This window comes from Halyomorpha halys, unplaced genomic scaffold (genome assembly GCF_000696795.3).
Source record: "Halyomorpha halys isolate HHAL.00 unplaced genomic scaffold, Hhal_1.1 Scaffold926.1, whole genome shotgun sequence".
Lineage (NCBI taxonomy): Eukaryota > Metazoa > Arthropoda > Insecta > Hemiptera > Pentatomidae > Halyomorpha > Halyomorpha halys.
Window position 1 is genome coordinate 341,370 of NW_027107651.1, and position 11,172 is coordinate 352,541.

At 29.5% G+C, this 11,172-nt stretch overlaps 1 long non-coding RNA gene across 1 annotated transcript in view; it reads left to right on the forward strand.

Annotated features, from left to right (window-relative positions):
* LOC136795451 (uncharacterized) overlaps positions 1-11,172 on the forward strand; it is a 371,543-nt gene that overhangs the window by 181,280 nt on the left and 179,091 nt on the right. Inside the window, exon 2 of the long non-coding RNA XR_010843069.1 lies at positions 5,998-6,030. This is a non-coding gene — a long non-coding RNA (uncharacterized lncRNA). The remainder of the gene's footprint in view (positions 1-5,997; positions 6,031-11,172) is intronic.

The window sequence follows — 11,172 nt, forward strand, 5'->3', positions numbered from 1 at the left end:
ATAAGCATTTCAGCTGTTATTATCCATCTACATACATACATAAATATATAATAAGAAGTATATAAATAGTATACATAGCAAAAATAACAATACCGATAATCAATAAGTAAAATAATGTATTCATATTACAAATGAAAATAAATGTACAGAAAAATTAATTATTATCAGAATAAGTAAATTATCAAGGTAAAGACAATTACAATTAAAGAAGTAAAATAAATGGTTTTAGGATGAGCACACTTATAATTATATTTTTAAATCATTTATTATCTCTTATCTATAATGAAAATTGTATTTGTTTATTTTTTTAATTACGGATTATCTGTTATTTATTTATTGCTAGATGATTTGCATATTTTCGATTCGCATGTCTGGAAATTAATATTTCCAAATGTAATGTTTGAATTAGTACTCAGTAAAAACATTAATCAATACAGAAAATAATAAAAAGTTTATGTTGGCAATCGATTAATATGCCTATAGAAAATAATTTTTTCTTTAGATTGGATAAGTCTCTCTTTGGTAGCTTGCAATAAACTAGTTTTATTGGTGATGCATTTTCAACTTCATCATTGTATAAGCAATCATTGATTCGGATCTGATAAGTAAGAATAATGGAGTTGTGGAATGGAACAATAACTTATTGGACGAACCAGCCATTTTGCGCGCGGTAACGTTGGTATCAAAGACCCAATTAACAAATTTAGTGGCGGACTAAAAATGTATTTTTTATATTTTTCTAAATTTGAAAGATTGCTAAAACGACTGCTTAGCAGGACCTCTCATCGCTCAATAGATGACAAACTTCTAATTTATACGACTGTCCTCGGATCTTTCGGGAGATCTTTTTTTTTTTCGGCCGACTCACATTGGAGCCCCTATACTGCCTAACCATGGTTGGGGTCAAGGTTTTTCATTTTGTGGGACCGCCACTCCATAAAAAAAGTCAACGCCCCAGGCCGGATTCGAACCGGCACCCCTAATAGACATCAAATTGGTAAGACTGAGTCTTAACCACTGAGCTACTAGCGGCCCAGTAAGTGCAGTTACTCTGGCTCATTACCAGAGACACGGCTGCGCTGGGATCTTGAAGTGCCCTACTCTACCCCTCAAGCGTTGGGAGTGGTCTCAGGCATCCTCAGGTCGAGAGAGTAAACATTGTACATGATATTATAAGTCTGATTAGTTCTTTTATTTTATTGTTATATTAGTTCAAAATTTCTCTTATTATATTTAATCTTTAATTCTTCATGTACATAGTTTGATTATGTTTATTCTATTTATCTTACTGTTTATATACGTATATAAAGATAAGATTTTATTATTTGTATATCATTTTTTTTTTGGTATGAATGTGATCATTTATCACAATTACTTATTGCCCAAGGTTGTGGCAGATTGTAATACTTATCAATAAATAAAATTTGACTTAGAAGATTTGATAGACCAATAAACAAACTCTGAGGAGGAATAAAATCCTAAATTTATGAGATAATGCCCACAGTTGCAGAAGTTTCAAATCGAAGAGCGCTCTATAGATTTTTCTGGGTCCAACATTAAACATTTTCGAACTTTAATTTTTGAGATGACTAAATTATTTAATAATGCAGACATAACCTTTTAATCGACCTAATTTCAAAATATAACTACTAAACTTCAACCATCTTCAAAGGTTCGCATCATATTAGCTCCCAGATCTACAAAATACGCTATTTTACATGATGAGTTCAGGCAGCATAATACTTTTTCACCACCGTGCTTTATTACTCCTCCTCTGTAATCCTTTGGATCTGAACCAACAAGCTCTGAGCGCAAAATTATATCAAGGAGATAAATCTAAGAGATTGATGCTATCTAATCGAGTATAAAGAAGATGCGGTGAGATATAGACTAAAGGAGCTGTTTGCCTTGTAGATGAGGAAGGAGTCGCTGGCCTCCCGACAGCAGTGCTATCTATTATTCAACCCCTAACCGACCTGTAGGCTGGATATATAATTTAATGGCTGTCCGATATTCAGGAGGCTTTTTCGATTCTTCTTGAATGATTCAGCGACTCATTTAACATTTCAACTGTCCAATTAACATCCCTTATGAATTCCCGTTCGGTTTTAACGATCCCACAATTGTACTTTTCAGTTGTAAAAGTAGTAGCTCCTAATTATACAAAGGGCATTGGATATAAGTATGAAGTATTTAGCTAAAGGACCAAACGTTGAAAATTTAAAGTATTATGACTTGTGGATAAGCTATCCTCAACTGACTTATTATGATTGTTTTATTTAATAAAATGGATAGCAACATATTTTTTGTGACGCCTCGGATTATAATCGGAAATGAATTTAGAAGGAACGTAACGACTTATTCAATTTTGTTTAAATAGAGGTATGAAAAAAGTAATTGCAATTACAATTCCTGTAATTTAAAATTAGAAAATAATTTCGAATAATATCAACTACTTGATGAACCACCATTATTGTAATAATTATTATTTGGTCATAACTAATCGGAATCAAATTTAACTACAAACACAACCTCTAAACAGTAATTATCATCTTCTACGACTTAGTAGAACAATAATTATTATGTTTCATGTTTCATACAATTTTTTATTTTTTGATTGGAGAAGATTGTCAGGGGATGCGGTCAGCAATGAACAACAAGAATAAAAATAAAATATTTATTTATACCGACGTTTCGACCTGAGTTTCAGGTCTTCATCAGGGCTATAGAACAAAAGAGATAACAACAACATTTAGAGAAACATAAAATTGAAAAGAAATTTCATACAAAAAAGTTTGTAATTATACAAAATATTTAATTGAATCATAAATAATAAAAAGTTGATAATTGATAATATTAATAATACCACACCCCCCGATCATCTTCTTCAATCAGTAATCTACGGTCAATTATCTATACACCTCATGATTTTTTATTTTATTTGCATGTGCTGAATAAATTGTTCAATTGACATTCTAACTCAGCCCATTTCCAATTTTTATGAAAGATGATTTTATAAATGTAGATGTAAATTAGAGATTTATATTGTTACAGTTGTCATGATTAAATAAAACACTGGCGATATCAGCGTTGATTTCATTTGTTGATATCAGCGTCATAGTTAGAATTTTTAATACAGGGGTATATAGTAGTTATATCGTAGGCATATTGGAGTCATCGTTTCGAAGTTTACTTTTAAGGGAAAAAATAACGATGTGCCTAAGGAGTGATTTATCCTATTTCCCCCCTTTTTTGATTATCTCATTTATTTTAACTCGCCCCTTCTCCGCTGAGCGTGGGCATAAACAATAAATATATAACTAAAGATGATTCAAAATTTTCAGCTATAATATGTATAAAACTGGAGAAATTTTAAATACACATTTTTAATAAAAATATTTAAAATAAATATATGTACGCAAAAAAATGGGATGAGAAGTTTATTAATTTTTTCTTCTTCTGAAATCATTGAAGTAAATTTTATAAATGATTCAATTAGGTGCTCAATTTTTCTGGGTAACGAGTTATATTTAGCTACATATCTTATCCATAAAAAAAATCTAATTTTTTTGCAGATGGTTACCGTGTCAGCTGGACTCCTCATATAGTTTTTAACTATATATTTATTTTAAAACAAAAATTGAATAGGTAAGAAAAACAAAAAAAAAAAACTGTAACACAATGAATAATAAAAACGCAATAAAATAGACCTACTATTATAACTCTATATTGGTAATTGTAATTTTGATAACAAGATTCCTGTATAGCTTCCAATATAACAATAATAACACTAAATACTTTTTTAACGATATTTTTTCAATCATGGCCACTTTTTAAATATTGCTCGATTTAACTTAAGTCTTCTCTTCCCTTTTAAAGTAAATGTTTCCAAAGTGATATAGGACCGTCCCTAAGAAGGGTTTCAGGAAGAAAACTGCAACCAGCATCCTTCGTACTATTTATTATTTATTTTTTCAATTTGGAGGGTACGAAAAAAAAAAAAGGGTTTCAGAATTGCCATTTAATATTATTTTGTGTGTGATTGTGACCCGTCGTACATTAACCAAAATACTCGTTATAAGTGTGTGTTTCAAATGTAAGATATGTAAGAATAGCACGGAGGGCGGGATAAGTGGGTTCACGCCTCATATTTTAACCACCATTGTTAATATTACGTGATTTTGCTAACTAAAGTCTTCTCTTCTCGTTTTAAGTAAATGTTTCAAAAGAAATACTACTAGTAAAATATAGCGAGCACTATAATCTTACTGTAAGCCTTACATGTCTATATTAAATAATTATAATTATAGTAAAGGAACCATTATAAAATAATATTAAAACGTAAGTAGAAAATTTCGATGTTTTAACATTTTCTGTTTATCGCAGAAATATTCTTCGATTATTTCAAGTTCATAGCTTAAACTGAAAATACTTGTATATCTGGCCAAAGCTTTTATAATTGTTATTCTCATTCCTAATAAACAATTCTAAAAATGTTAATTTTTAATAAGTCAGTTAATATAATCATCTTAATCATATTTAAATAATTTCATTTCATGTGATTATTATGTGCACCTAAAACACATTCTGAAATAAATAGTAAATTGGTGTAAAACTTGATTTATCACAAAGAAACATTAGGAGAAAATATCTTTAAATTGATATACTTTTAATATTTAGATAATGGCGTAGAACAGTATTTACTAGCAATTGCTAGTTTTCAGTTGAATATAAATGATCCAACTTTTATCTAACGGATTATAATAATAATAAAAACATTAAGTATAAAAGTGAGCCTATATTACGTGAAAATATGAGTGGAGTATAAAATAAAGAAACGAATCTAAAACCGGTTAAAATTTGAAATAATACGTTAAAATATATTTTAAAACTGTACTTTCTTTTCTTTAGTTACAGTAAAGGTTATTATATTTCTTTTCATTAGTAACATTTTTTAAAAATTGTTTTCATTAGTTGAAGTCAATTATTTATTTAATAATTAAAATTATTTTATTTGCTAAGAATGTTAATTTACTACTAAACTAAAGGTAGGCTTTTATTCATAGTAAGAATTAAGTATAAAATAGAGCCCTTTGGTAGACCCAGGCGAGGCAGATTAAGTTAATAGGAGAATAGCGTGCCTTCTCGTATTACAGTAGAACAACCTAAAATAATGACGGCCTGGGGTTACCAAGACAAGGCGAATAACTCGAGGTAGTGTGAATGAAACTATATAACAAATATGTAAAATTTAATTACACCACTAAAGTATAAATTAACTAGACTAAAGTCTGTGGACCTGTAGGCTTGAACTATAGACTACAGAAAGTATTTTAAAAGAGAAAAAAAAACAGATAAGATCCACCTACAAAATTATAAATATATAGAGAGTTTCTAGAATCTGTGCATATCCATTAAAACCTAAAATAAATTTTTAAAATTTCCTCTCAGTAATCAGTGATAAAACAAAGCCAACAGATTCAATACTATTTTCAATTTCATTTCATTTTATTTTATAATAAATAATATTACAAACAATGGAATTTCTGCAATTTGAGACGCTCTTTGTTTTCAGAAATAAATATATTTTAAATAAAATAAATATATTGTGGACCTTTAGTGGCTAAGCTGGAAACTTTTGGATACAGGATTAAGACACCTACAGGAACTAGTAGTTTAAAAATGTAATATAAGGAATGAATGATAAAAGATACGAAAAGTGGACTAAGTTTTGTAATCATCAATGCCAGATGATGAGTTGAATCATAGTGTTATATTGGCAAGTAACTGTCATGTGGTGTAAACCAAATAATAATAATAATAATAATAATAAAACTAATAATATCAAGGGTATGATGAGTACGTCGAAAAAATAATAATATATAGTCTCAAATGTGTATGATGTATCCAAGTATAATATTTACATTAATAAATGAAATGAGTTGACTGTAACATTTAAATCGAATGATTAATTTCTATTTTTTTTATTTCTTTCAGTTGCCAACTGATCTTCTGCTGCGAAGTTATAAGGTACAGAATATATTTTCAAAGCTTATATATTTTTATTTACCTTATAAGAAAAAAATATATTGATGTGGTTATGTTAGTGTAACTTTTTTTTTTGTATTCTTAGAGTTGAGAATATAATAATAATATTCTTTATTAATTCTGGGATTGATCCCTTTAGAATAATATTACAGCCGTCAAAATTAGGCTATAGAGCCTCAGAATAAAATACAAAATAAAAATGAAATTATAAAACGTCATAAAACATATTGCAAATAATAAAGTTAAATAAATAAAAATGAACAAAGATATATATGAAGATATACATGAAGAATATATAAAATAAAATTAGAACAAATAAAATAAGACCATATGTCATATCATAAAACATATGGTTATAAACTTCTGATAATGAATAAAAAGAAAAAAAATTGATAAGATATCAAATACAATTAAACTGAAAATAATTAATGAAACGGTACAATTTCTGCAAATATACATATTTTATATAAACATCAAAAACTGAAAATATATTAGCCAATGGTAATATAGACTAAAAATATAATTACAATACAATTAAAATACTAGAATTCGGTTATAGAAACATATGATTTATGGATTTTTTAAAAGTTAACAATGTATGACTTAAACCGTGAAGTAATTATCACAACATCACCCTCTTTTCTTCCCTGTAAGCAGAGAGCTGGGTAATATTTTGACAACATCCAGAAGGTGCGTGGTTAACGAAATACGATGATGAATGTCAACTTGCTGATAAATTAAACGACGGAAAAAACCATGGTATCGTATCATATCTACTAGTCAGTCCCTCCGAAATTGATGTTCTTTTGGTGTAATTTGTCGTCACTACTTCCCGCATCTATTGTATAGTGACAAAGGTATATCTTCTATAAAGACTATTTTTTACTGTGGTATGGTAGCAGGAATACTTAGTTTGGTTTGTCTTTCTTTAATTAATAAGATCAATTGTATTAATTATATCCCACTATGTATCCTCTGATGAGAATAATAGAGACGAAACTTCGATTTTAAAGTTGAGACCTCCAGACTGTTGTAATTTGATTTATAAGGAAAAGTTTAAAACTCTGTTCTCTGAAAATCAAACGAAAATTTAAAAAAAAAAATAGTATACACTGGTATACTACATATAATGAATAAAAATCCATAAATGGTATATTTCTATTTCCTAATCCACATTAATTAATTAATCGACAGTAAATGAAATATAATAGGTACTTACAATATATTAGGAAACTAATTGAGTCTATCAGCTTACCTGAAAAAAACAATCATATTTTCGTTATAATCAATATAACAGTATCATAATAATTTTTTCTAAATTTTATATTTAATATTTAGAACTGCATTTAAAAAATGAAATGATATAAAGAAAATATGGTATCAGATTAATTAAAATTACATACGTTTGATAATGTATTTAATGTTAATTTATAATGAACTTAATATATTAAAAACAATTATTGACAGATCCTTGAAAATTGCTGGATATGCGGAAACGTAGGAATGTTGAGATAGTAAAAGTGTTGAAACCAAATAGATTTTTTTTTTTTTAATAACTATTTAACAATTCTGTCTCAAAACAGAAATTTAGAATAGAATAGAATATATTTTAGTTTTTAAAAGACAAGGTCTTGTCTTGTTAAGATTTTGGGGACCTTAACATTAATTAAGATTTGTTGCGGTGGTCCTTGCTATTATAGAAATTGGTCGAGGAGAGCCTAAGAGACTGTTTTAGGCTAGATTGCTTAGGAGTCACCTTAGTAACCTCGAAACTGCGGCGACGGTTCAGTACAGGCCAGGGTGGGTTGACTTTTATCGCTGCGACCCCACGAAATAAAAATTTGATCACCCCAATTTAGTTAGAATAAGCTAGTGACGTAAAGGATAACCTTCTATACTTCAGAAACGGCCAGGACGGAGTAAACAAAAAAATATTAAAATGTTATAAAAGTATATAAATATTAAAATAATAAAAGGTTGAGGATGCGTTTTCTGTTATAGAGATTGGTTGAGGAGATTCTTGCTGCTATAGAAATTGGTTAGGGAAAAGTTTGTTTGGAACCATTTGCTAAGAATATTTCATTCCATTTTAATATGCTCCGATTCAGCTTTCTTACTCTTCTCCATACTTACTTACCTATTTAACTAATATTAGTAGGTATAAAAGACCGGTTGTGGGCCAGTGTATCGCGAGACCCTCATAATAAAATGACGGCTAACGAAAAGAAGAAGATCGCGAGGAAAATACAAAATGGCGCACTCAGGCACCACCAAACCTGTAAGTCTCTCAAACAGTATAAAAGCGAAATGGCGGCCGTGCACACTATGACACTTCTAAAACCCTCAATTTCTCAAGTTGCAAGAAAAACCAAAATGGCGTATAATATAAGAGGTTATAATATAAGAAGTGGTTACCTTCGATGGGTGGTGGGGGTAAATAAAATGACGTATGAGCAGCCCCTGGTGACGGTCACGTGACTTAAAAGAGGGCGTGGCCTAAATGGCCTAAAGATCACGTGACCAAATCGAGGCTAGTGTCCAAAGTACAAAATGACTCATTGACCAGTGGTTAAGGCTGGTTCGAGGCTAGGGTCCAAAGTCCAAAAAGGCTCATTGACACTGGCCCAGAACCTGTCTTTTATATCTACTAATATTATTTATTACCTGTTGCTAAATATGGTACGCCATCGAACAATATAATTTTAGAGAAGCTACATCCAACTTTCATTATAAGGACGATCAGTTACAAGAGTGGAGTGACAAAAGCTTCCTCTCCAGACCTAATCCTGACTTTATTAAAGCGATAAACATGCGAAGTAGTGTATCTAACAAGAAAGTCGTCGCTGGGCCACTATAGGTGAGTTCTTTATTGGACCGTTGATCTACTCTTAAACGACCTAGGGTGAGCTCAATATTTAGGGTAGGCTGATTTTGTATCTTCATTCCTATTTATTTATCATTTTTAACCTGAGTTGTGTTTTATATTTTAATTTTGTTTCGTTAACGGTCATTAGAAATTTACGTCAGGTTTGTTTATAAGTACATTTCTCACAATATTTAAACATTTCATTTTATAACGAGATCTACCAGTAAATTTATCTCTATTTTATTTTTAACCACATAATGATAGTTAATTTAAATCGATTTTTTTGACAGTTTCTTGATTTTCCTCAAAACGGCTTTTAAAGAAAAACTATATGATATTTAAAATCAGAGATATTTTATCTTTATTGAAATAGTGTAACAGGACTTAAATGCCGAATTTGAAAAAAAAATCTCTTTCTAAAATATCTATAATTTAGTTAATTTTAAAAACATAACCTTTTCACCGAGTTAGCAAAAATAAATAATGGATGAATAAAAAATACGAATTTTATGAAGAACTAATAGAAAAAAAAGAAAAATAGAAAATTTCAAACAGGAAAACTGAGAATACTCCATAGTTCCAGATTGCATTACGAAAGATAACAAAGCAGATTTTGTTATGTTGTATTCTTCTCAGGAACAAAATTTATATTTGTATTTCAAATACAAAAAATCCTAAAGTACGAATTTTTATAGTAATAAAAACATCATTTTTGTTTTCCCGAAAATCATACAGTGAAAGTTTTCAGACTAATAGGCAAGTTCATGATCTAAAAAAAAATAAAATAATTAAAAATTAAAATCTGTACCGTTACAATCCATGAAGGGTCAGGGGTTCAGTACTTTTTAAGGAAGTACTGTTACAAGACCAACGGTTGTGCAAGGAGGTGATTTGGTCAGAATTATGCTCGACCGTCAGATTGTTACCCGATTAATGGGTACCCATTTTATGAGGCTGGGTGGACCCCAGGAGGGCTCTGGAACCCACAGGAGTTGACTCACGGTTACAGTGTGACAGTAAACAATTTTTCTACCGAGCCGGATTCGAACTCGGGTCCTTAGCGTTAGTAGCCACGCGCTTTACCCCGTGGCTACCGCGCTTTTAAATAATAGTTAAACGTTCTTTAAAGTGGTTTATATGTAATATTCACCAAATTAGAACATTTGAAGTAACTTTAGTATGTTAGAAGACGCTTTTTACCAGAATATTTATTGTCTGGAGAAATCAACAAAATTATTTACAATTTAAAATTACACAGACAATTAAAGCTAGTTCTTTATTGTAGATTCCTCATTGCTTCGTACAAGACATTTGGACAAATAATGGATTTAAAATAAATAATATAACATAAATGAAATAAATGTTCTTTTATTGTGAATTATTATATTTACTTTAGTATGTTCTCTAACAACTCAAATAAAGTTAGATATAGTATCCTTGAGAACTTAAAGCTACTCATTGTATGGGGTTTTACCACTTTAAAAAAAGTTTTTATGATTCATTTTTTTATATGTATAATGGCGAATGCCAAGTGAATATTCTTTTATAAATATATTCCTCAACCAAAACAAATATGTATAATTATTAATATAAATATTCTAAACATATGTTTTATTATCTGTCTTTGTAAGTTTCATAATTCATAAACTGATATTCCTTAGTTTTATTTATTTATTTTGGTATTATTTTTTTTTCATAATTTCTGTAAACATATGGCATAATCATTCATTATTATTTATATTTTATCTCCTGACTATTACCTGCATTAATACATTATATGCGAGCCTTTTTCAATATGTAAGGAAAGTTAATTTCTTTAATTGTGAATATCAAGTTAACTGAGTTACTACTGCTAGTGTGGGTCAACGCTAAGGAGTGTTGTTAAGGTTACGAATTGCTGCTCAGTTATTTATATAATTATAAAGGAATTATTGTTCAATGAGCTTTTAATATTGTTTATAGACATGACCCATTGTAAATTTTGTAATTAGTATAGTCTATATTTCTGGTTTATAACAATATTAAAATGAAACTTTTTTTAGTTTACAGAGCAACATAACATCCCATCCAACAAAATAGAAGTTGATCATATTATATGTATGTATAATATCATAACGAAATTTTCCCTCACCTGAAGTCTATAGGATAGCAGGGTGCGAGAACAGACCGTCAGGCAGTGTACCTGGGCGTTACCCTGACAGACACTTGACACTAGGGATGGGATATCGATATCGATATTATCGAAATATCGATATTTT